The 27863-nt window shown below is 42.6% G+C and overlaps 1 long non-coding RNA gene across 1 annotated transcript in view; it reads right to left on the bottom strand.

The window, feature by feature from the left end:
• Positions 1-21453, bottom strand: part of LOC147826453 (uncharacterized) — a 34485-nt gene extending 13032 nt beyond the window's left edge. Inside the window, exons 1-3 of the long non-coding RNA XR_015439555.1 lie at positions 20948-21453; positions 20605-20757; positions 603-690 (exon numbers count right to left, since the gene is read on the bottom strand). This is a non-coding gene — a long non-coding RNA (uncharacterized LOC147826453). The remainder of the gene's footprint in view (positions 1-602; positions 691-20604; positions 20758-20947) is intronic.
• Between the last annotated feature and the right edge of the window lie 6410 nt (positions 21454-27863).

The raw sequence follows: 27863 nt of genomic DNA on the forward strand, positions 1-27863 counted from the left end.
CCATTACAACTATAATTAAAGAATCATGCAATCATTAGTTTGATGTCTATATCTCTTTTTAGAATATAAGCTCTCAAAAATGAGGGAACAACCTACTCCATTGATAGCCACACACCTCTCTATTCCTCAGTCTCCCTTTCTACACAAGCAGGGTAGCAATGGAAACAATAAATATTCGTTCTTATGATTAATAATATTTCTAGGATATTGTCCTAGGAATATTTCCCTAGCAAATTCTCAGCACATAATTATTGAATGAATAATTATTGAATGAATCAGTAAATGAAAGAATATTTCTACACTGATGTATAAATGAGATCCAACAAACAGAATTGAATATTTTTCTACTATTAAGCGTAGTAAAGTGTGAAAAGTGACAATAGTGACCTAAGGATGTAAGTCTCAGTCTCCCTTTTTGGTGAGACTTGCATCTTTAGCTATTTCTCTCTCTCTCTCTCTCTCTCTCTCTCTCTCTCTCTCTCTCTCTCTCTCTCTCTAGCTCTATTTCTGTCATCTCTCTACCTCTGTCTCTCCTCTCTTGTTCTTTTTTTCTTTTGGTGGTGTTGAAAAGTATTCCATATCTTCTGTCATTTTTTTGTTACCTTCATCCTGGTGTCTGTAGTGTCTATTCCCAAGTCAGCCTAACCTGCTTTTTTCTTTCCAGCCCAAGAGACATTCATAGGGTGAAATCTGTGACAAAATAAAATGACAAGCTCAGCTTTGGGCTGACACACTGGAAACTTACCATGGCTCTATGGGGAGACCTACAGGCAGGGAACAGGTTCTATTGTTGCTATGACAAAGGTGTTACCAGGGAAACAGCCCTTTCCCCGTGTCTGACTCCTTAACACCCTTCCAATTCTCTCCCAGGATTCACAAAACTTTCTTGAGCAGGTCCCTAGAACCCTGTCCTACTGTCTCCTTCCTCTCCTTGGAACAGAGTAAGAGGTGCCAAGTGATGCAGGCCAGAGACACAAGGACACCCTGCAGATAGCTTTCCAGGTCCCTCCGGCCCATCTTCTCTCAGAGGCTTTGGGGTGGGAACAGGTTCCTCCCTGCACCTCCCCCTCTCCATGTCCCTCCTCATAAAACCCTCGACCCGTGCTGTGGCTGAGATGTGAGCTTTGTCTTGCCCTGCCCTGCTGGGCTCTTGCAGAATTTCTTGACATTTGCTTGGAGGGTTGTTATAGCTACCACTTGTTCCCAATACCAAGAAGCAAGTGGCATTTAGAGGAAGCTACTTGGTCTCTGGCTTGATTTTCTCTCAGTTTGGTGGCCAGGAGTAGGGGTATGTGGAGTGGTTTCAGCCCTGCCCTCAGCTGCTGTCATTGCCTCTGCAGGAGTTATTTCCTTTATGGCTTCCCTTGTCTCGTTTCCCATCTCTTTTGCAATTTTCTTCAGGTTTCTTTTGGGACCAGGCTGTCTGACACTGTTTCACTTCCAACCTGCCTTCCTTGGTCCTTTCTCTTAAAGGGTGACCCAGACCCAAGTGACTACTGAACTGGAACTGGGGAAAACTACCCATGGTCCCAGCTTTCTAAAACTGCCCCAAGTCTGCCTTGTTCTACCCATCAGGCCTTGACATGACTTCAAACCACCAGACTTGGCAGATGTCTATTTTTCTTAGCGCCCTAAAGAAGACCAATGGCTTTTCTGAGAGGAAAGCTCTTTTAACAAAACAAGTTACAAATATAAAGCTCTTTAAATATTTGTTTTAAAATAGAAATTCATTTAAAAAAACATAGACTCCTTCCAAAGTAGTATTTCCCTTGTATTATTCTGGAGAGATACTCCCTTTTCAAAAGGGATACAATCTTTTCATTGGAAGCAATTCCTGAATGACTTGATTTCAGTCAAGAAATATAGGAGTGTGTGTGTGTGCATGTGCGTGTGTGTGTGGTGTGAAATTAAGTGCTGGCTTTAGCAGGACATTTAAAACTCACGTTAACAGTGGTAGCTTCTTGTCTTTCTATCATTTGTTCTTTATAAGAGACTCCCACCGTCCTAGGTCTCTGGGGCTTCTGGCAGACAAAATCCACAACTGCTCCAAGCACCATGTTTGGGTCAAAAACATACTTGTTGAGTAATTTATTCTGTGAACACACGAGGTGAGGCATAGTAATTCCAGTATAGCTTTTCCCCTTGCTAGCTATGTGATCTTAGGTAAATCGCTGCCTCTCTCTGAGCTTTAGTCTCTTCATCTTCATGCAGAGGATAACACTGCCTTCCTCACATTATTATTGTTCAGAATTACATTGAGAGAATTTATGTGGAGCCCTTAGCCTGATTTCTGGCACACAGCAAGCAAGCAATCAGTGAACAGAGGTTATGGCAAGGGATACAGCAATGAGGGCCCAGGAGCAGGTTCCGTCTGGGATGCAATTCGGGGAGGTTGAGAGAGAGAGACGTCTTACCACATAGAGCACCAGACTCCTTAGCACATAATCGTCTGTGGGTTCCTCCTGCCCAGGGCCTCTGCTCAGTATCTTTAATACTGAGGAGGTTTACTTACTAGTGGCTTTATTAGAATAAGTACAGGTTTGTCAAGGGAAGTCTAAACTCAAAAAATGGAATTGAAACTATATTCAATTTATTATGGTTAATTAAATTTTACCCAGAATAACCCACTGGGGATTCCCCCTGCCCCTTTTCAGCAAAAGAAGCTGTCAAGCCACAGTTGAGCAAATCTTCAAGGCCACTCCTTGCTATGAGGATGCAAGCCAGGGATGCCGCTGCCATGAGGGAAAAAAAGTGCTCTCATTTGACCAGGGAGGCTGCTCCTCTCATGGCAAGCAAAGGGCCAAGGAAGATCTGAACAATTCACATAAGAATCCCAGGGATCTCCTGGGAGAGAAAAGATTGATTAACCTCACCACCACCAACCACGGCCGGCACCATACCAGCCATGGCCACCGCCAGTACCACTTCTACCATCACCACCACGCTGACCATGATCAGCTCCACCGCCTCACCCCGAACCGCCTCTGCTTCCATCACACAACCCACCACCACCTCCTCTCTTCAGCACCAGGGCCGTTGCCACCCTGACACACTCAGTGACACAAAATTTCCCCAACACACTTGTGTCCCTAAGGCCCACCTGCCTGGGTCTCGCATGTTAAGCTAAAACTTGCTTTTAGTTTATAAAATGCTCAGTCTCTAATATCAAAACCACCCATTTAAAACCCTAGATACACGCACGGAAAGAGAGACCAATTACGAACACAGTAGTTTGAGATTTTTTTATAGGTTTTTACATGTTTGTTTTTAAGTTATGAAGCTTAGCAAAAATCTCTGTTGTGACTATGTAGATTTTTTTTTTTTTTTTTTGGTACCGGGGATTGAACTCGGGACCTTGTGCTTGCGAGGCAGGCGCCAGAACCACTGAGCTAAATCCTCGGCCCGTGACTATGTAGATTTTTATGTGCAATATGTGCAATGTGATTTGGACAGTTTTATTTTGGGACAAATAAGCATATGAGAAATAATGGAGCAAAGACAAGATCCCCAATCAGCCAGCCACGAAGTAAAACTAAGGATAAAAGGTTCTCATGTGCCCCATTCGGGTTCTAGCTGGCTCTTCCTGAGGGTGGGGGGGGAGAGAAAGAGAAAGAGAGAGAGAGGGAGAGAGAGAGAATGTGTATGGTTTTAAATGTGACTTGTATCAGTGCAAGTGTGAATATATGTGTGAATAAAAATATAAGTGTGTGAGTACAAGTGTGAATAAGAATGTGTGTATGCAGATCGCATGTAAGTACAGGTGGATTTGTAGACAAATGTAAGTTGTATGTCAGTGTGTGTAAATATGAGTGCATAAGGAATGGGTGTAAATGAATATGTGTGATTAAGAACGTGACTGAGTACACATTGTGTGAGCACTTGTGAGTGTGAATATGAGTGAGTGTGAACTTGAGTGAGTATAAATACATGTGGAATGCGCATTGTATGAGTGGGAATGTGCATGTGTGGATATAATTAAGTGTGTGTAAGAACGTGTGCATATATGACTGAGACTATAAGAATGTGTGTGTGAATGCAAGTTGGATGGAGGTAATAATGAGTATAGCTGAGTGCGTGTTGTGTGACTGTGAGCATTTTATTTACTCCAGCATATGATCCAAAGATGCAATTTTATGAAATATTGACATTGAAAGTCAGTCATCTCTGAGCATAAATATCTCTCTGTTCAGCCCCAGTAAGGGCATCATAGCTAGGGTGACAATATGTTCCAATTTGCTCAAGATAGAACATGTTTATGACTATTGTCTTGGCATAATTATTATTTTGTACCCAGACTGACATTGTGGTTGAGGTAAACCTTACATCCATAAAGCACACACTTTTTAAGATTACAGCACAATGACTTTTTACATGTATACACAACCATGTAACTATCCTCCAGATCAAAATATAGAATATTTCTAGCATGCTCCTCATCCAGCAAAATTATTAATAGCATCACTTTTCATTATCAAAAGTATCTTGATTTGGACAATGAACTCTTTGGTTCTAGTAGATTCTCAGTGGGGTTTCTCCTTGATCCACCTGAAGGAGGATGGATTTCATTGTCCATTAATATCACAGAGTCCTGAGGCCTTTGAGTAGTATTTTATACATGCTGTAGAATAAAAGAAAATGTATCACAGCTGTTTGGAAACCAGAGCAAAGTTTTAAATTACATCTGCTTGACTTGATGGGCTTTAAGGATGTATGGATTCTGGAAGGTGGAAATTATTAGAACAAGAACCTTCATGGAAATTATCACTAATTCAAAGTGTCTGAACTTCCCCTTACCCCATCTCTACCACTTCAGCCTCCTGCCAAACTTTCCTTTCATTAAAGGAATGAGTCATCCCTATGGGGAATCGTATAGGAACTATGGGAAAGAGTATGGGACCTAGAGACAGCCAGGCTTGGCCTTATAACTTGATTCTACCATTTTCTAGCTCTGTGGTCTTTGGCAATTTAGTTAACTTCTCCAGACCTCAGTTTCCTAATCTATAAAAGGTATAATATGATCAATTAGGTACTTGGCACATGGGCACCAAATACATGATAAACTAACATGTAGGTCAGATTTACAAATCAGAACAAAAGCAAGATGTGACAGGTTAGATTCCTCAGAAATTGATCAAACCTACAGTTCAAGTCTTACTCATTCTTCCCAAATGCTATCATTTTCTGTCAAGAAATAGAATCTATATCTCCTTGGCTTGAACCTGCACAGGACTTTGTGTGGCTATATGAATGAATAAAATGTGGGCTAGACAATGCTACGTGACTTCTGAGGATAGGTGAAAACATGGCACCCCCCCCCCTCCTTCCCTCTCTTTCTCTCACCATTGGAACTCAGACACCACATTCATGAGAAAGCCAAATTGGTCCACACAGATGACATGGAGAGATCCATGTGAAGAGGCCCAACCAATAGCTATTACAATCCACCAGACTTGTGAAGGAATACGCTTTCACATAATCGCAACCTTCAACTATTGAGGATTTCAATGAGACCCCAGAAACTGGGAAACAAATATAAGCCATCCCTGCTGTGCCAAGTTTGAATTCCTGGTTCATAAATCTATGCATAATACATGGTTATTTAAGCTACTAAGTTCATTGGTGATTTGTTATACAGCCATAGCAACTAGAACTCAATGGGATCAGGCGTTTGGAAACAGGACTGATGTTTCACATATCTGTATCAGGCAGAGTAAATGTGAGCCCAGCTCTTTGCTTTGGTTCATCCAAAACTCAAAGTCAAAGAATCATATATAGGTAATTTGTCTTGTTGCTTCTGAGGTGTCCTTTGTATATATTTGTGCTCACAAAACAAATATGCTTCCACTACTCAAACCCCAAGCAATCTCCTGTGTCCAGACTCTTAGACCCCTGTCCTTTAACATTGGCCATTTACTAACCTAAGGGAAATAGAAGCACAAAATAACAGTTTACAAAGATGCCTCAAGTTGTATCGGCAAACTGCTACCGTCCTGTTCAGACAGTAGCAGTGGAAGCTCTAACTCCACTTCTTTATTTTCCATGTCACGAAGATGGAAACCTTATCCAATGCTGGGACAGCATCTGGAGGAGAGAGTTACGGCAAACTAGCAAGACCTAAGTCACGGCCAAGAACTATGGGAAAATCAGACCAGAAAGTTAAGTCAGCATCAAGACCAGCTTTCCAGATGGGCCAAACCAGGAGAAGGCACTTAATAGGCACATTACTAAGAGACCAACCTGGAGGCTGCTACAAGGTCATGGCAAAAAAGTTAGAGAGACACAATGAGCTTTGGACCAAACAAACCGCAAGGAAGCTGTATGACCTTGGGTAAGTTCCTTAACCCCTCATTTTATCACATGTAAAAATAGCACACCTCAGATCACAGGGAACTGATGGTTCATTTAAGATATGCATCTCTTTTGATTAATTCAATTGTGGCAGGGAAGCAGCTACCCAGCACCTAACCTGGTGTGTGCCCCTAGTTGGACCAATGTGACCACTGGGATACGAGCAGAGGTCGTGCGTAATAACCACCTGCCAGACTGAGGTGGTTAAGTATCCAGTGTGCCTTGCCCACACTATCATACTTCTTCCTGGGGACCTTGGAGGCCATGAGTCGAAGATGATGCCATCATAAGACTGAATGAAACTGGATCTTGTGCCACCACTTAGAAGAGAGCCACTTAATCAGAGCACACCCATTACATTGCATGTAAGTGAGAAATAAACTTTGATTCCATTCAGACGCTGAAAATTGTGAGTGTTTGTTACAATAGTTAACCCACCCTGATTCATACAGTTTTGGAGAATTGTTACATGAATAATTGTGGATAATTAAATAGGGTTGTTTCTCCTCTGTCTTCCCCTTTGGACTGGGTGCTGACCATAATGATCCGGGTGACCCCCACTGACCCGGTGCCTAAAATGCACCTGGTATAAGTAAAATAGCAAGTCAGTTTGAGCTGGTTATCTGCAGCTAGATTAACAGAAGAAAATTAAAGTCTGGATTCTTTAGAAACAGGGAAAAAAAAAGGTTGATCTTTAAAACGAACATTATGTTAACATTCCTTTACCAAAATTAGTTAAACAGTTATCAAAATACAAAAAAGAACATCCACCTAACAGTAAAGTTGTAATTTGGCACTTTGGCACTTTGTTGCCAAATGGGACCAAAGAAATTACTTTTCCTATTTGAACAGAAAACAAAGTTTACTATTAGATTTTTCTGAAGTTCCACAAGGCTTTTTAAAAGTTAATGATTAGCTTAACCACTGGTTTGTGTTTCTAGCAGTTTGAGAGGTTTTATCTAAGCAGGGAAACCATTGTGTAAATACAAACTTGGTACAAAAGTATTGCACCTGAAATACAGTAATGTCTGAGCTAGCTCTTTGAATTATCAATGTAATCAAACATTACTTGCATTTATACAGCACCCTTCTTTTTATCTGTCCAGTGTGCTCTCACAACAATCCTAAGAGCTAGGGCACATTTTATTGTCATTATTTCACAAATGGAAAATCCATGAAAAAGAGTTGTTTTTGGCCAACACCTCATGGCTCATGTGAAAATCAGAAGCCAGGTCCCCTGACACTCAGCAAAGGACTTTTCTCCACTAGACCACCCAGGTTAATACGCATTCAATGTGGACCATAGTTCAGTGGGAACCAACTCAAACAATCTGTTATTGAACCTACTCTGGTAGAAGTCTTATGCTTGGATTCTTACTGGATGAAAAGTAAATTAAGACATTCCTACAGTCAAAAAAAAAAAAGCCACACTCAGGAGAGAATAAATAGGTGAACAGTTAGAAAATAAATAAAATACTAAAGGAGCAATTCTTTCTCATAACAGAAAAGACAAGGTAAGGCAGGGTGTGACTGAATGACAAATAAGTAGCACATCCAAGAAATGTGACAGCCATTCAGAGGAAGGAAAGAATATATAGGGCTGGACTACCAGAAGAACCTGTACAGAGGAATTAGGGATTGATAAAAAGGTAACATGGTGGCATACACACTGTCTGATCTGCTCAGTGCTTCTCACTTACTCTTCTGGAAACACATCCCCTTTCTTTTGGGAGTGTCTCCTCCCCATTTTAATCATTTGAGGTCAGTTCTAGGAGAGGTTGCCAATGTTAGCATCCTGTACCTTGGCCACTAGAGTGGGCATAGGATCCAATTCTAGACCATTGGGATATTTTTTTAGGATTCTTTAAAAAACAAACAAAAAAAACCCAGGAACTAAAGAAAGCAACTCTTGCTTGCATAAGATGTGAGGGAAAGCTGCAGGTGCTCATGGGTCCTGCTCTAAGAGCAGATTGGGCTCAGAACAGCCAGTTGGAATTAGAGAGAGAGCAAGAGTGTGCTGGTGATGTTGGAGAACTTGATCCCAGTTGTCCTAGAAGCTCAACAGAATCTGCTTTCCTGCAAGTTTTGCACTGAGTCAATCATTTCCTCCCTTTCCCTAGTGGTGATCCAGTGAGATCCAGTATTTGCAGATGTAGTACTATGGGAATAGGTGAAGAAGATGGGGGAGAAGCTGCTCAGGCAAAAGCTACTAAACAAGCTTGTGTTAGCCACTTTCTTGTTACTAGGGCCAAATACCCAATGCTGACAACTAAAGGAGAGGTTTATTTTGGCTCACAGTTTCAGGGGTTTTAGTCCATGATTGGCAGCATATTCCAAGGCAGAAACGTCCTGGCAGAAAGGCATGGCAGAGGAAAGCTGCTCACTCTGTGGTGACCAGGAAGCAGAGAGAGAAGGCAGGAGCTGGAGATGAGAAGACACCCTTCTGGCCATGCCCGCAGTGGGGCCCCACTTCCAAACACATGAGACTTCTGGGACACATTTTAGATCTAAATCATAACAAAGCCTAAATAGGAAGGGGAAGGCACAATACTCTGGGGGTGGGGACAACAAAGAAACCAAACATTTCTACAGCTGAAGATTGACATATTCCAACCTCAAAGCTTTGAGTGCACTGAATTTGAGACTAAAGCAGAACGTATCAATAAAGGCACAGAGAAGGCAGACAAGCTGTGGAAGATGTGGAAGTAAGTTCTCAAAAAGAAATTGTGATGGGGCCACGGATTTAGCTCGCAAGTGCAAGGACCCGAGTTTGATCCCCGGTACCAAAAAAAAAAGAAAGAAATTGTGATTGACACAACTATAGCAAAAACAACACTAGACTCAGCGTGAAAAAGATTCCAATGAGAAAGGGGTTTTTATGAATTAAAGAAGTGCATGAATTTAACAGAACATTATTCATTTGGGAGCCATCTGCATGGAGGTAACTATTGAAATCATGGGTATAAAAAGTTACAGAGGAAAAGAAGAGAACATTGGAAGCTGCTCACAATCAGCCCAAGACAATAGGGATTAAGAAAAAGCAAGGTCACAAAAACCAAGTAAGCAAAGAGTCTGAAGACAGAGATGGAGCAACAATTAAAAGAACAAGGGAAGGGCTGGGGATTTAGCTTGCCTGCTGCGCAAGCACAAGGACCCGAGTTCGATCCCCGGTACCAAAAAATAAGAACAAGGGGAGATGCTCTGGTTTGTCCCCTCTGAAACTCATGTTGACATTTGATTGTGGCAGTGTTGGGGGGTAGCACCCAGTGGAAAGTATTTGGGTTATGGAAGAGGCCCCTCATGAATGGATTAATGTCTTTCTCACTCAAATGAATTCTCCCTGTTGGAGGACTGGTTTCTAGACCTATGAGCCAAAATAAACCTCTTACCTTTATAAATTACCCAGTTTCACATATCCTATTATAGCAACAGAAACTGAACTAAAACTAAAGCCACTGAGAAGGAGAAATTCTACGGACTTGAGGAACAGAAAGTTATTGGTGAACTTGCAGACAGCAAAATGCCTGCCAAATGATAGAGAAGGTAGTTACAAGTCTGGCAGCCCAGCAGATGCTGGCAGCACCCATCCGTATTCCTTAGACTTCCTGGTGGGCTCCTGCTGTCTTTCCAGTGAGGAGGCTGCTTCTTTGTGCATGTGATTCTTTTCCAGGAACCACAAAAGGCCACTGTGTCCTGGAGATGAACCAGAAGTGGTAAGGAATTAATAACACCAGAAGCAGCTCTTTGACTCATGAGCTGGTATATAATTATCCAAGGTCCCTTGTCGCGCCTCTGAAGTAGAAACTTCAGGGACTAGTGTTTTGTGCCATTTCCCAGTATTCCCTGGGTCTGGCCTCCGCTGCCCACTATGGTAGCTGTTCTGAATAGCAACACTCTTTCTGAGCTGTATTCCTTTCCCTGTCCCATTTTACTAGTCTCCCAGCAGTGTGTTTCCTGCACTCCCCAAATAACCCTTGAACCCTTGCCTCAGTGTCTGCTCAAAGGGAACCCAAACTGAGAGAGCTGGTCGTCTGATTTAGGGCCCAAACTAGGATACCTGTGAGAGTGCAAAAGGGAGATGTTAATAATTATGCCAGAGCCAACTGGCACGAAAGCAGGATTTTGCTTACCTGAAGGGATGGCCTTCCTAGTTATAGGCTCCTCCATTTACAGGATGGGGCAGGACCAGAGGAGAGAGAGATAAAATTCAAACACCAATTCCTCATAGTAACAGAGAGAAAAGACGTGCAGAATGAAGATGTCTTTTACTTCGTGAGCATCTGTGCCCTGTGCACCATTCCTCGGAGGGCTCTGGGAAGGAATATGTCAGCTCAAGAGCAGGCAAATATCTCAGGAGGAAACTAGACCAGAAGAAGTAGGTCAATGTTCAGCCCCCAGGAAAATGAAGCTCACGCCTTTCTGAAGTTCTGTGATTCTAGCTCCAGGACTGCGAGCAAATCCTGTCAGCTGTGGCAACGAGACAGGCACCTTAACGCATTACGGGGCACTCTCTTCTTGCTTTTCTCTCACTTTTTCTCACTTTCTGTGAGCTTTCCTCTCTGCAGCTGCTCAAGCAGATAAACCTCCTTTGACAACACATTCAAACCCTTTCAGTGCGGCAGCAGCCCCAGGGCCATGGTGTGGAAACCCGGTCCTTGGCTGCCCGTGGCCTTTCCACCTTGGATGCTCCCAAAGGAGATTTTTCTTTTCAGGAAAGTTTTCCTATGATAGAAGAATCGCTGCAGCTGTTGAGAAGAAGAGCATTCTGGATCTCACGGTGCTGAGAAGGGGCAAGGCGGTAACATGTTTCCTTCCCTGTGTACATATTAATCTCGCCCCTGGATCCAAGGTGGGAGCGTCTCTGTGAGGTGGGTGGTGTGGCCTCAGGCCTCTGCTGAGGGAGGGACCTCTGCTCTCCAGCACCAGGTATCCAAGCTGGTCTGGGGTCCGGGCCATTCCCAGTGGCCCCAGAATTCTCCTTCCTAAGAACATGTCTCATCCTCTGACTCCCCACTCCTCTCAGCGTTATGGCTTACAGTTGCCTCCATTTCAGTTTGGAGTTGATATAGAAATAAATAGATGAGCATGTGCTATGATGAGCATCTACATATTACTGCATTTCATCCCTACAACCATGCTATGAGGTGGATCCCATTGTGTCCTCTGTGTTACAGGTGAGAGACTGAGATACAGAGAAGCTGCACAGCTTGCTTGAGTTTTCTCAGCTAATAGAGTTTGCAGTTTGAGCAACTACACACAGAAGAGCCTGGGATCCTTCAGCAGAGATCTAGGTAAGACATCAGGGCTGGCTAAGATAGGAACCGCTCTGAGGGTCTCAATACCACAGGGTGCTCATTAGCTTTAATGGGTTAACATTCTGCAGCTTCACTCCTGTCCTAGGCCTTGACCCCTGGGAGGTGATCACCCATAGATGACCCGGGGAGAGTTTATCAGGACACCAGGTTGTTGGCAGGATCCCAGCCCCTAGCTCTTTCCCTTGCCCTTAGCTCTGTCTAGGTCTTACCACCTGCTATTAGAAGCATTCCTGACCATGTCCCAGCCTCAGAGGCCAAATTCATTACTGCCTCAGGAAAGCCCCTAAAGGCTCCTCCACCCTTCCACTGCCCTGAGATTTCAAGATCTCACACTCCTGTGCCCCTCTCTGCTTGGCCTTTGCTTGGCCTCTATCCTAGCAACAGCAGAGAGGTGGGCATAGATCTTTGTCAGCTGGAAGGGAACAGGTGAAGAACAGGCTGCAGGCTGTTGGTCTGTAGCCCTCTTGGGTAGTACACGTGTTTCATCCTCTCATTCTTGACATATGCATATTCATGTTCACATTTTCTTTTCTACTCTGTGAGTTTATCAAATGGTGAATCAAAGTGATTCGACTCTGCATCATCAATTTGCTTAGCAAAGAGCCTGGCATGTAAGGTGTATTTGAATGAAAGGAGGGTATGCTTACACAAACAGGAGAAAAAGGCACTATTTAGTAAATGAATCTTTGGATAACATATATGCAGAATAGATAATGTATTTAATGCAGCCAATAAAATTATATTTCAATTTCTGTCCTTCCTTGAGAATTCAAACAGATCGACTCCACTTAAAAGAAAAAAGTCTATCACTTCATTAAATTATTTGTGGGAGGAAGCTCGAAAGGGGTTGTCTCAGAGCCAAAGATTCACCAGCTTCTCTTTCTCACTTCCATTTTACTTTCTTACTAAAACTCAGTAAAATATGGAGAACCTAACTCCAAGGGTTTCATACTTCCCCTGTAATTTTTCTCTTTATAAAAGCAGTCTGATCTTGAATTGACTACCTAAGACTTATAGCAGGTTCTTCATCGCTCATTCTTTAGAAGCCATGCACCTTCTGAACAGATTTTGGGATACTGGCTAAAAATAGTAATAGTAATCCTATCAGTAATAATAACTGCCATCACCTTACCGAAAGCATTAGCTAGGACACTTTGATCACAAGAAACAGAAACTAACATTGGCTAATTTAAGCAGAAAGAGGAGACATAGGGAATTGTAATAGATGCTGCCATTGCTCTACCCAGATCCACTTTCCTTTAGTCACACTCACTGCCAGCCACTGAGAGTGTTAGTACAAACAGAACATCACTACTCTCTTCTCCAGAAAATTGCCCTCCACCGAAATTGCCCTGGGAGATTACTCTCCAGCTCCCACCTAACTGATATAGGAGTCAAGAAAGGCCAACCACCATGGCTACAGGCAAACTTGCAATTCATACCCTACAGCCTTCTCCCTGAGGCCACCCCAGCTGAGACAGCATCTTTTCTGCTTCACTCCATTCCTTGGGATTTCTTCTGAGGGCTTCAATTAATCACATACCAAGAATCCCCATTTCAGGCTCTGTTTCTAAGAAATCCAACCTAGGACAAAAGGACATAGGGAAGCCTATAGAACTGGGAGGACAGGACCTACAGCAGCCCTGGGAGGATCTAGAGAGGAAACTGAGGGAGGCGACTGTTTAACTGTTTAGTCTGCCTCAGGGTGAATCAGTTCTCTCTCTCTCTCTCTCTCTCTCTCTCTCTCTCTCTCTCTCTCTCTCTCTCTCTCTCTCTCCCATTAAAAGGATATAACTGGCTTGTCCCAGGCTACAGGTAAGAGACAGAGCATCTCCTCCAATAATCCTATCAAACTATCTAGTTTCCTTGAGGTAACCATGGGGACTTTACCAAAAGAAAAACAAATATCATCTAGACCACTGGTGGCAAACCTATGGCACACGTGTTGTTTTAAGAAAAAAGATGTTAAGGTATGAGCTGTTTTTTCTAAACTAAAACCTCAGTATTTGGGTTTAATTACAGTGTCAGCACTTTGTGGTAAAGAAGTGGGCTTTGGGTCGCAGTTTGGGCACTTAGTCTCTAAAAGTTCGCCATCACTGATTCTAGACCAATGCCAACTCATCCAACCCTCAGGACAGCCTGTGAAATAGATATTGGTGTAGTTGTCATGCAAATGAAGAACCTGGGATACAATTAAAGAAAATTCAAGTAGTTAGCCTCCCTCCCTCCCTGCCTGCTCAGTTTCTTGTTTTAAAGATTGACTTTATAAGGTTGACTCCCCAACATCCCATCACGGCAACCCCATGCCTGTCTTAGTCCATTTTGTGCTGCTGTAGCAGAATATCACAGACTAAGTTATTTATAATGAATAGAAATTTATTTCTTGCCATTTTAAAACCTGGGAAGTCCAAGACTCAGGAGTTCCCTTCTTCTACATTATGCCATGGTAGGAGGCATCACTTGGTGAAAGGACAGACAGAGTGTATGTGTGCAAAAGGGTCCCGAATTCCTCCCTTTATACTGAACTCATTCCCACTACAATGAACCTACTCTCATGGTAATGACATTAATCCATTCACTTCACTCCCTCATTAAGCTCTACTTCCCGATACCATGGCAGTGATGATTACATTTTCATGACATGGTGAGGGGGTCATATTCAAACTGTACTACATGCCCCTTCACAGTTATCCATTCAGGAATGGGCATGTATGTGTCCATATTCTTGCCTTTGAGACATAAGAAGAATTTCCTGGGCCTCCTGGGTACTATTTCTCTGTTTCTAAGAAAGAAACCCAAGAAGGAACCATCCCTAACTCTTTCTCTAGACATTACTAAGTCTAAGTTTGACTTTAACAAAAATCTACCTCAGACCTCTGCTCAGCCCTGGGGTTAATGCCAGCCCAGGAAAGTGGGCAGGCTTAAGAGAAACCCAGAGAAATGACAGTGCCCTGGTCCTGCATGAAGTCCACCACGCCTCTGACCTCTCTAACGGGACAAGATCATATTCTCATTGTTAAAATACAGCTCAGGCTGGGGATCACTGTCAGTTTTAGCCCAAAGCAGCTAATGTGATGCCCTCCTTTCTCTGGGTTGAAAAAGGTGCCAAAGAAATAAGGACACTCAAAGATAAGTCCCAGGACAACTCATGGTTTTGAAAATTGTCATTTGCTTGCTGTGTAAACTCGGACAAGTCATCTAATCTCTCTGACTCACAGCTTGCTTCTAAGTAAAATAGAAATACTACCTGTATCTATTCCATAGTGTGGTAATCAGGATTAAATAAGATCAAGCTTTTATAACAAACAACCCACCATCTGGTACATAGTAAGTGCCCAATAATAGTTTGCTACTAGATATTTCTCTTGAGAAAAAAATTGAAATAGAATCAAATCATATATGTTATTGCTTTTACAGTTAGTGATTTTAAACAATTCTTCCTGTCCCCTTCATGTCATTTTTAATATTTATCTATATGTGTACCTAACTCAGCTATTGTGTCATCCTGGGTCTTGTGGCATGATTCTGTCAGGGCACCCACTTCCCAGTTTGATCACGTTTAAATTATGAACTTCTAGAAGGCAGCTTCCTTGGCTTGTGCATGTTTGAACAGCCCCCAGCATGATTCCAGGAACACACAGGCACTTAATGTAATCTTAGCTCAGTGGCTTTTAACCATAGAACAAAAATCAAATTCAACTGCAGTGGTTCTTAAATGTATTGAGGTCATGAACCCTTTTGAGAATCAAATGAATTTTGTGGACCAATTCCCAGATAAATGCCCAGCCAAGCAAAATGTCCCTATATTGGGTCTCTCCTCCACCTCTATATGAGATTCTTTGGATCAAAGTCTTTAAAATAAGCCCAAATCAAAAGTTACTAAGTACCTCCATATATCAGGCAACTTCAGGAATACACTCCAATTAATCTTTACAAATATGCCCTTGCCTGTTGTGTAGGTTTAAAGATGTTAGGTACCATTCATGAAGTCTCACAGTAAAGTGGTTTCAATAACCTAGCTTATAAGCCCTCTTTGTTCCTTCATGACCTACCAGCCAAGGACATGGGCAAGAGCAAGCATTTTCCTATCAGTTCTGCCAGTGAGGAAACTGAGGCATTGTGAGGTGTCAGAATAAGTACAGACGGTAAATAAAGTCAACCCCCCTGAGCCAGCCAAGGACTTCATTTATTAGTTCCTTCTGCCTTTATTTCCCTTTCATTTATACATAGCATTGAGTATGCCAGGCACTCTGCCAGGAATGACACTATGTAGCAGGATAGAAAGAACCCACAGCAAATAGGTTTGGATCTGAATTCTAGTTCCGTTAGTTAGCTGCTGCTCTGTGCCCTGGAGCCTTGATTTCCCTATCTGTAAAATGAGGTTAGTTGAATCTTCATTGCGGAATTGACCTGCAGGTAAAATGGGCCTGTGTGACAACAGCAGTCTACTCAGGGCCAGCACAAAATGGGCACTGGACAGAGGTCAGGTGCCGACAGGTGTGATCTACTTTAGGTCATCAAATGAGAATCCTTTAGGAGAAAAATAAAGTCCTGCCCAGGAAAAAGGGCAGCCCAGGGGCCTGGGCTAACGCAGGGAACATGTCCTCCTCTCCTCTTCAGACCGCTCATCTGACACTTCTTGTTTTCATGCTGAAAAGGGAAAAATACTTTCCTGGCAGTTGGAAGCAGAGTTTTTCCATTAATCTTCCCTTTGCATGTTTCACTGAAGTCTAAAATGACACAAAACTAACCCCAGAGCCTCACACCAACAAGGGTGGAAAATGTAGCTGTGCCACAGCCACTTCATCAGGGAACGCCCGGGCACCCCCGCAGCTGTCCTCCAAAGCCACATGCTAAAGCAGCTCCCAAAAGTAGCTGGACACCATCCTGAAAGTGAACTACAAGTTCTAGAAGTTCAAGCAGAAGTGACCGGAAATGTGAAGGCTGCACTCGGGCTACCTGAACACATGAGCACTGTCTTCTGCCCCTAAAGTCCCCATCAGGGGCTAGACCTCCACTTTTTCCTTCAGTTTCCTTCCAGCCAAGAAGGAAATTCTTCAAGAGGATTCCTACCATTGGCCCAACCTAATAACCCAGCCAGATATGAGTACCTAGATTTGGAATGGACCCCTCCACATTTATAGAACCAAATAAACATCGAGGGCAGAACCAAGCCAGACCTGCTGGCCCCAAATTCAGCTGGGACTGACTAGACTATGCCTTGAAGCATTCCTGGTATTTGGCCAAAAATCAGAGTCCGTGATCAATGAGCTGGTTGTATTGCTGCTGGAGAATGAGCTACTGACTGTGCCAGCCAGCCTCTCCTTTCACACCAGGCTGGAGTAGGGCCCGCAGGGACAGTCAGCATTTGGAAGTGAGATCATAGCTCTGAATACTGTTCCTGCTGTCTCAGAGGTGCTGGGCCAGCAGGGAAAGAAGATAGGAGTCAAATGCTCTTAACCTGTGATTTCTCCTCTAAGGACCTGGGCAAAGGGAGGATGGGCTGGCCCCACTCCTGGCTCTGCAGCTCACATAACCCCAGCCTCTCCCTCGCCCACCTCCAATCCCTCTCCCAACCCAAACCCAAGAAAACCATCTCTCCTACTTAAGCCAAAGAGCAGAAATTCCCAGGTTTTGACTCAAGGATAAGAACCCAAGAAATCATAGACACCAAATCCCACTTTGGTGCCCTCTCTCTCTCTCTCTCTCTCTCTCTCTCTCTCTCTCTCTCTCTCTCTCTTTTCTGCTATTTCCCACTGGTTGGATGAGCAAGTGGCCCCTCTGGAATGGAGTTTTCTCATTGGAAAATGAGTTGTTCTGATGTTTGAATGAATTAATGTTTGCAAGCAGCATCCTGATTGTAGGCCTTTTCTTCCAGTCAATTAGATCTGTGAGAAGTGGTAAGAGATGTATGTTGAGATGTTAGAGTAAGAAATTGAATCCGTGTGCCCCTAGCCTTCTCTTGTTGAAGCCTTCTACTTCTCAGTGTTCTCCTGTATCCCATCTCCTATCACAGAGGGAAACAACTTAGATGTTAATTCTACTGGAGTATTGGAGAATTAAGCTGTTTATCCTCTATGGCGCCTTGGTATTTTCTAAGAGGCCATGGGGAGGAGAATGCTGGGTCTCAAGTATGTACTTACTTTTGACTGGATTCCAGTCACTAAAGCATTTGGGGTTCTGCCATTTAGATGATCTATTCACAAAGTTAGTTCCAACAAGTCATAAACCAGATGCATCATTGGCCAAGAACTAGCAATGACCCATTGACGAGCAATGCAAGTTCAAATAGAAATAAGAAAGAGTCCAGGTAGAAAAGGATATGTAGGCTCTGTATTCCAAAGACCCCCTACTATCAATAAAGATGCCAGAGAGGAGACAATGAAGTGGGACCCATTGTGGCCATGAAGCAGAGGACTTTACATCCTCCATGCTTCATCCAAACGTGGCCTGAGCCCAGCACTCACTCTGGCCTGCCAGGCTTTCCATACAGGGACCCACTAACATCTCTCTCCCAGAAATGTGTCCATCCAGCTATACTTCACCTCAAACCTTCCTCTCCTCTTGAATTATGCCCCCATGAGCCTGATCTGGAAGCCCTTACATTATCCATGGCTCTTCTCTGTCCTCCACCTTCACATCTTCCATCCATTGTGTCCACTGAGGACAGCACTCTGTCATCCACTCAGTCACAAACATTTAAAGAAACTTGACTGTGGTAGTGAGTGAGACCAATGTGACCCTGCTCGCGACCTCTGCATCCTGGCTTCTTCTGCCCTTGCACCCTTCCACCCTCTTCTCGCCTAGGCTGTCACCACCCTAACAGTTCTCTTCACCATCACTCTTTCTCTCCCCTCTCTCATCTGTCCCCAAAGCTACTTTGACCATATTACTACATCCTTCTTCATTCCAGTAGGGTAAAAACTCATAAGGATAAGTGACTTCACAGAGTTGAGATGAGGATTAAAAGAGACCATATTCTGTGAAAACTTTTGGCTACACAATAGGTATTCAAGAACAATTTGTTTAATTCACCTGACTTGTTTGGTTTTTGCCAGGTGAGTTAGAAACCAGTTACCAATGAATTCTTGGATTCCAAGTATTCTTATATATCATCCCTTTTTATCTTATCAGTGGTTCTTCATTATACTCATTTTTTACCTAAGGAAACTGCAGCCCAGATCTAAAGTAATCTGTTCCTAATCCCTTGAAGAAAAAGAGTAGAGCTAAGACTCAAATTCAAGTCCTTCTGATTTCAAAGTCTATGTATAATGTCAATACATTATATAATAGTCAATGGATAAGGCCATAGAACCTCTCTTCGTGGTTTCTTTCTTGTCAACATAATGTTGAGGGAGGTGTGCTCCTCTCCTCACAGAACCAAATGAGAATCAAATGAGTTGTACACCCAGAATGGTAAGCTTGGGGTGAGGGGTTGGAGATTACTGTGTCCAACCTCTTCACTTTATAGATGAGAATGCTGAAATCCAGACGGACAACTTACTCAAGTCTCAAGAGTTAGTGACAGAGTCTGGAACCACAAGTTTCTTAATACCTCTTTGTTCTATTATTGAAAAAATATGTGATGGGTGCAGAAAATATAATGGCTTAATGGAATATCAAAATTGAACACTCTTGTCACCACTAATTAACCATATCAAAAAATAAACCATTCAAGCACTCCAGAAACATGCTGTTATGTTCCTCTGCCTGTTCCCTCCTGAAGGCAACTACTACCTCAACCCTGTGGCAATCATTTACTTGCTTTTCATTATAATATCACAAAAGCATGCATCCCTGGAACCATAGTTCAGTTTTTCCTGACTTCGAATTTTATAAATAATAACTTTCTTAGTTACTTTCTTTTTTGCTGAAACAAAATACTGGACACCCACAAGTTAAAGGAGGAAGGGTTTATTTTGGCTCATAGTTTGTAGAGGTTTTAGTCCATAGTCAACTGGGTCCAAGGTAGGAGAGCATGGCAGAGGGGGATTGCAGCAGAGAAACAGTTCGTGGTATGGTAGGCAGAAGGCAGCGGCAGCAAGCAGCAAACCTACCTTTCTCTTTTATCCTATCCAGGCTACAAGCCTATTTATTGGTGCCACCTATACCCAGGGTGGGGCTCCCATTATCCACACCCTTAACCCCAGTATCACACCCTTAATCCACATTTACACACTCTATCCAGCCACCTTCAAAAATCCCTGTCTATAACCACATAAGGCTTTGGGGGTAAATCTAGACACATGCCATAACAGAGACACCACACTACATACTCTTTTGTGCCTAACTTCTTTCACTAATTATTGTGTTTGTGAGTTTCATTCATGTTTTTTATGTAGCTATTGTTCATTCGTTTTCACTGTTGTATAGCACTGTGCTGAGTTGAAGTGTCTCCTCAAAATTCACATCAATCCAGAACCTCTTTCCTTTATCTAGAAACAAGAACTTTGCAGATGTGATCAGCTAAGTTAGGATGTGGTCAAGAAAGATTAGGATAGCATTAGCTGGTGTCCTAAGAAGGCCAAGACAGGAGGATGAAAATTTCAAGCCCACCCTGGGCAATTTAATGACTTAGCATGACCCTGTCTCAGAATTTAAAAAGTGCTGCAGATGTAGCTTAAAGCAAAGGCCCTGGATTCAATTCCCATTACTTAAAGCCATAGAAATAGAGAGCACACCACATGTGGTCAGAGGCACGTACTGCCAAGGGCTGTTTCTAACCCCAAGAGGTGAGGAGAAAGGAATGGACAGATTGCACCTCAGAGATTCTAGAAGGAACCAATCCTGCTGACACTTTGATTTTAGACTTCTTGTCTCCTCAACTGTGAAAGAATAAATTTGTTAGTTTAAGCCACCAGGTTTGTGGCCTTATGAAACTAATACAGCATTCCATTGTTTAAATCAGCAATAATTTTCTTATAAATACATAAGCAAGTACCTGATCCATTCTGCACTTGTGGTAGTTTGGCCACTTTCACATTTGGAGTTATCACTGTGAGCTCTGTGTCCTGGTTCACAAAAGTACATGTTTCTCTGGATGACACATCCCCTTTACCACACTTCTTCCTAGCTGTTCTGGTAACGAAACACTCTGAGGGAGGAGAAAGAACAATAGTGCAATCAGCCAGAGCCCAAGTTTCTCCTTCCCCAACTCTCCTGCACACCTCCATCCCAGGCCCTCCTGTGATCAACCCAGCCACCACTTCCTGTTTGCAGGATCCTCCTACTGCCCAGGGCTCTGCCCCTGCCTCTAGCCAGGGCCTCTGACTTCTTTTTCAGACCTTTTCTTCTTTTGCTGGTTAACTGGGTTTGAGGTTGAGTTGGATATTTCTTCTGTGATTATTCTTTTTTGCTCTCTGGACTCAGCCATAGCATCTCAGACCTCAAGTCCCTAACAGGAGCCTTTTGCAAGGGAGCTTTCTTCACAAATTGTTCTCTCCATCTACCAGGAAATCCATTAGTTTTGGAGAATGGTTACTCAGAGGACAGTGTGAGACTGAGGACTGAGAGGGCAAGACATCGTGGGGGCAGGAAAGGCTAATGTCTATACTGGCACAGCAGTGCAGAGGGCTGCAGTAGGATCTCCCAGTGGCCAAGTCACAAGGGGGAAAAAAAAGAAAAAAAGATGTTTGTGTCAACCGCCAAAGGGCTGAGGTAAATGGTTGTCTTCACTCCGTGCTCCTTCTTGGAGATGAGTCACTTCCTAAACTTCCAGCACTGTGACTACAATTGTTTATCTGACTTGAACATTGAGCTTGTTTTCATTTCTGCAATACCATCCCCAAGTATACTGGGCTGCCTTTCTTCTGAGTTACAACATCCTCTTATTTTGATTCTGTAGTTCATGTGGATCCAGTTTCATAGCATTTGTATTACTCTGTACAACTTGTACTGGGAAATTTTGAAAATAGCAATCCTGAAGTAAATAGAGTTATTTTTCTCTTTTATTTTTAGGGAATTCCTACTGCTTGGAATTTAAAATCTGATGACAAGCCTCTGGTTAACCCCACCTATTGGTGCTTTGAAGCCAGGAGTTGGCTATTCCCTCTGTGATGATTTTAGCAGTTGATACTCATTCCCTTTTGCCCAAACTCCTCTCACAAAAAAATGTTGGGAAGATAGTGGGGGAAGGAAAGTGGAGTCAAAATGTTTAGAATTACGGTAAATGTAAAAATTTTACATTTAAAGAGTCCTGCGCTTTCAGTGATACCGGTCTTTTCTCCCAACTCACAGGTAATGAGGGCAAGGGATGTATCAGTCAGGGTTCAGTCATGGAAGCATTAGCATAATGAGTGATACAGAAAAAGATCTGCTACAAGAATGAAACCTGAAGTGATGGAGGAGCTGGTGTAGCTGTCTATATAGCACTGTCACTTCTGCATTTGATAGGGGTCAATCCTGAAGTTGCTGTAGTTCTGTAGGCCTGGAAATTTGGGAGAAAAGCTGGAGATGAAATGGAGGAGAGCAAAGAAAACTATAATCTATGAGGACAAACAGGAATTGAGGAGGGCAAACTGAAATACATGAGGAACAACTGCGACCCAAATTGGTCTCTTGCCATCTCAAACTCAATTGTGCAGGTTGCCTGTTAACTGGGCTCTTCACCACTGGGCTGCACAGACACTTGGTTAGGGTTCAGAGAAGCTTCATGAGGAAGTTAGGGAGAAGTTGAAAGGCTATGAGGCCAGCTGCTGCCTTGCACCAACAGGCCGGTTATAGACCTGCATTGGTCAGTTATCGCTGTGTAAAAATTCAATCCAAAATTCAGTGGTTTAAACAACAATCATTCATTCTCATTTGTGTATCTTAGAGTTTGCTGTCATCCTGCTGATCTAGTCTGGTATCAACTAGATGGCTTTGTTTCAAGAATTTGGACTACAATTCTTAAGGATTTTAGGGACAGATCATGCTTTTAGGGAGAAAGGTCCACTCTCTTTTGTGACTCAGGGATGTCAGAAGCCTGCAGTTTAAATTTCCTAACTTTTAAGTGTTTGCATCCTATGTCTTCTTATTTGTTCATGTGTCATTTTTTTTAAAGTGTTTTGTTCCTATGATGGGAGGTATCATCCATATTTACTCTCTTGGGTGAGCTTTATGCATTGTTTTCTCTTTGGGAAAAAAAATTAAAAATACTTTTTGGAATAGAAGTAACATTAGTCAACTGAGCTCCCGGTTAGTGGGACAACCCTCCAGCCCTCCCCTAAAAGAAACTTTTACTTCCAGAATCTTAACACAACAATGACTTCAAATCAAAATCAAATCGCATTAACATATCTCCACCCCAGGACAAACTTCTTTAGGAAAAGAAGTCTTGTAGACCTCATGTTTAAATACGCAGAGGGCCTGGCCCAGTTGGAGCTCAAAATATCTTTGTTAATTAAATAAGTAAATTCCAAACCTCAAGACAGAGTCCATGGTGGTAACATTTCTAAAAACAAGGACACTATTAGGCTAAGTTGCTGTGGTTTTAGGTTCTCAATTACAGGGCTCAATTAATTCTATGCAAAATTATGACATGGCCATACAATTTTGGGGGTCTAAGCATCTCAACTCTGGATACTCACCCTGAAATCCTCTTGATCTGTGTTTCTGTGGCCTCTCTTCATGATGCAAAATGTAGATGGAATTTTGGGGGTATTTTTTTATTCGCGATGATTTTTTTTCACAATGATTTACTGAGCATCTGTTATAAGGGAAGATTTATGTGTTAGGTGTTAGAGATTTAAAAAAAAAATAGCATGATAACTGCCCTTAGGGAGCTCAGAGTGTAGTGGTGGAGATACGCATATAAACTGGCGACTCTTACACAGCATGACAAATTCCAAAATGCCGTGGGAATCCGGAGGCAGTAGCCCTTGTCCTTCCTGGAAGAGGTAACATCTGAGATGATTGCTGGTGGGCAAACAAGAGCTGGGAGAGAGGTGCGGCTCCAGCAGAGAGAACAGCATGTACAAAGACGTAGGCTGGAGATCGGGGACAGGCTTACATCACAGAGCTGTGTGACCGGGGAAGAGGATGTGAGTCTGGGCGTGGACAGAGATGTAGCCAGAGAGAAAATGGGAACCGGACTGTGCCTGTCAGCTCTTAAGTCCTATTGAGAAGTGTTGATTTACCCTGAGAGCAATGGGCAGACATGGGAGGCTTGCAAAGAAGGAAATGAACTGATAAGATTTGTGATTTAAAATGATACAGGAAATAATATACAGAATCAACAACCGGGATCTCATCTTATTAAAGAGCTTTTGCACAGTAAAAAAGTGAAGAGGCAACCACAGAGTGGGAAAAAACATTTGCCAGCTGTTCCTCAGACAAAGGGCTAACATCGAGAATATATAAAGAACTCAAAAAATCAGACTCCTCAGATTTAAAGACCCAGTCCAAACATGGGAATGTGAAATGAATAGACACTACTCGAATGAAGAAGTTGAAATGACAAATAAATATATGAAAAAATGTTCAACATCACTGGTCATTCGAGAGATGCAAATTAAAACACTGAGATTTCATCTAACTCCAGAAAGAATGACTATTGTCAAGAAATCAACCAATAGCAAATGCAGGAGGGGCTGTGGGGAAAGAGGAACCCTTCTCCACAGTTGGTGGGAGAGCAGACTGGTGCAACCACTGTGGAAATCAGTATGGAGATACCTCAAAGAACTAGGACTGGAAGTCCCATTTGACCCAGATATTCCCCTGCTGGGTATCTTCCCCAAAGAATTAAAAGAATCATACCACAGAGATATATGCACATCCGTGTTTACAGCAGCACAATTTGAAATAGCTAAATCTTGGAAACTGCCCAAATGTCCATCAATGGATGGATGGATAAAGAAGATGTGGTATTTTTATAAAATGGAGTATTACTCTGCTATAAAGAAGGATAAACTTGAGGCATTTATAGGTAAATGTATGCACCTTGAGACCATACTCTTACATAAAATAAATTGGACACACATTTAAATATTGCATTGTTTTTCTGATCTAAGAAATTGAAAGTAAATAAGGACTAAAATGTATAATAGAAGAAAATGTTCAAATGGGAAGAGGAACTAGGAAGGGGTGGGGAGAAAAGAAGAAAGGGAAAGTGAAAAAAAGAGACTAGAAGGAAAAATAGAAACAAAGCTTTTGTGAATAAGGTGGGGAAGAAGGGTTGAAGGGAGGGGAGGAGATGGGGGGGAGAAGCATCAAGATATATTATATACAGGTACAAATTCCCTAAGATGAATATGATTACTAGGTGTATCTAAAATGTAACAATAACGTTAACCCAAAATGATATGGACTCAAATTAGGGAGATCAGTTAGGAGACCAGCACAATTATTCAACCAAGAGAGAAAGGAGATGTCTAGACATGAGCTCTAGATAGCTACAGGTCCTTCTCAGTGACAAAGTATTTGTTGAGCAGGGATTCAACTGCCAGTGCCCCACACCAGCTTTGGTTTATGAGCCTTTATCACATTCCAACCTCTGGCTACTTTCTTCATCCTTGATTTAAATTTCCGCCTTTGGTGATCATTTTATCCAAGCAAGTTTGAAGTTGATAGCCTCCAAAATTTGATAGCTTTTTAGTACATCATGTTCAGGTTCTTATGTCCTTGTAAGTGGAAAATAGGATTTTTCATACTTGAAACTCAAGTTTGGATGAATGACCTTGTTCAAACTTCTCCCAAAATATTGACTTTGGGTAAAGACCAAATCTGAATTTTAGGCTGGAGTTCAATAACAGGTTTGGACATCTTCATTGTTTCTTCTCTTTAAAAAGAAAAAAAGAGAGAATACTGTGAGCTAAGCAAAGAAGAGCAGAAATGGAAGAAGGGAAGCGGGAGGAGAAGACAAGAGGGTTCTCATTTCACCAAAGAATTAGTACCTGAATAATAAAACAGCATCAAGTGAAACTCCCTCATCCTTTAGGAAACAACAGTATCAAATTCTGACCCCCAGATCAAAATGTGAAAGATTCAGTATTCCCACTTGCACTTGAATCCACTTCTGCTCTCTCCCTTCACTTGGCTTCTTGCCACTAGCCTAGAAAAGTGATCACTAATCATCCCCCATGGAGAAGCGATCATTAAGTAAAATGAACATTTTTCTTTGGTCTGTGCAGCTCTACAGCCCTAACTGTCTATGTCTGATTCTGAAGCTCCGGAAGGCCTAGTGTAACACATGAATATAGCCTGTTCATTGTACCCTTATAAGGTTGACTATTAGTGCATAATACCACTCTAAAACTTAGGGATATAGAAGAGAATAGTTCTATTCTCATAATTCTGTGGGCTCACCAGATACTCTGATGCCTCTTTGGTGCTGGCTGGGGTGTTGAAATGGTTGGAAAGTCCTGACCAGATTTACTTGCATGGCTGTCAGCCAGGAGCAGGGCTGGGGTTGCTGGCTGAAGTCCTCCATTCTCCTCCACTCAGGCCTCTCATGTTAGGAAGCTAATTGGGCTTCTTCACAGCATGGAGGCTGGGTTTTAAGACTGTTCCAATAGTCGAAAGCCAGAGCCAGACTCCAACACATACAGTACTTGTGCTGTGTTCTATGTGTTAAAGCCAGTCACATAGCCTTTCCAGAGTCAAAGCGGGAGGAGGTAGCAAGAAGACATTGCGTAAGGGCATATGGGCTGCAAGGTGTAACTGTGACCATCTATGGCAGAAAGAAGAAAACCAGTCAGAAGAATCTGGATCCAGATGGTAAAAGGTCAGACTCAGTGGTCCCTGAGAAAGTTTCCATGAATATCTAAGAACCAAGCTGTCAGTTAAGAACTTCACTGGTCTTATTCCCTGAGAGTAATCATAAATATCCTATCTGTAAAAATTCTCTTTAATTTCAGCTCAGCACACAAGCTGACTCTGAAGAAAGTAGTCATTCTAGTTTTCATCAAAATAAGTTGCCAAGTTCTAGGTCATGAAAGCCTGACCACAACTGAACCAGTGTCCCTGGACCCAAGGAGACTGGCAGCCATGGAGGACTTGTAGCATGAAACCCTCCCCAGCAGGACCATGTCCTACTGAGCAGTGAATAACAACACTTGCAGAGCTTCACTTTTGGAGATTTTTAATACAAAATCAACTGAGAGAGGGATGGAGAAGCAGAAAGATGCTCATCATAAAGCAAGCAGAGAGAGACTCTTACGGAAAAAACAACTGAGTTATGAGGATGACAGAGTCAAAGCAATAGAAAGAAATGAACCCTTGATTTTGGGAGGACAAGGTATTGGGGCACCAGAGCAACTGCTGGGTTGAGTGGCGAGCACACTGAATTGTTTTCTATCTGACCTCATCTCCTAGAACTCACCTTGGCGCCCTATGCTTCTTTGTGTTTCTGAAATGTGCCTAAGTTCTCAGTTAGAGGCATCACACCAGCTATGTGTGTAAGGTTCTGTGCCCGGGCCCTCTCCTACCTGGTTTCTTGAGAATTCTCAAGGCTTAATTATAGTGCTATCTCCTCCGAAGTCTTCCAGAACAATGCTTCCCATCACTGTCCCTTAACCATCTGTGACTGTTAATCATGATATGTCAACTTGAATGGGTTAAGATTAGTGAAGCACAGTTCTGGATGTGTCTGTGGATGATTAACATGTAGATCAGAAAACTGAGGGGGGAAGACCCACACCATTATGGGTGGCACTAACCAATAGGCTTGTAACCTGGATGGAATAAAAAGGGAAAGAAGAAGATGTGCTTGTTTTGAAGAGCTCAACTCTTCCTGAGCAAATGTGTCTTTCACTGCTGTTGCCTTTGGACATCAGTCTCCATGTCTCTAGTTTCCTAAGCCTTCCAATGTAGACTTGCACCTGAGACTGTCCAGCAAGCTTCCTTTGATCTTGGACTGGTGCTGCACCCTTGATCCCTCCTGATCTGTGGCTTCCATCTTCTTGGGCTGAACAGTCACTGGATCCTCTGACTCTCCAGCACACAGATGGCCATTGTGGATTCTCCAACCTCTGATCCTATAAGTCTACCTAATAAATTCCCTTGCACAATTATACGTATATCTTCTACTGATTCTGTTCCTCTAGAGAACCCTAATACATCCTCTTTCTCATACCATTGGGTATTTTCTTCATAGCACTTACCACCATCTGAAATTGCTTTGTTCATTTTACCCTTTATTTATTATTATCAACCCTCACTTATGTGGAAGCACCATGTGAGCAGGGACCCTGAAAATCTTGTTCACCACTAGAGTCCCCAGAG

This window comes from Heterocephalus glaber, unplaced genomic scaffold (assembly GCF_053883595.1).
Source record: "Heterocephalus glaber isolate CG9 unplaced genomic scaffold, H.glaber_assembly_v1.0 deba00001472, whole genome shotgun sequence".
Classification (NCBI taxonomy): Eukaryota; Metazoa; Chordata; class Mammalia; order Rodentia; family Bathyergidae; genus Heterocephalus; species Heterocephalus glaber.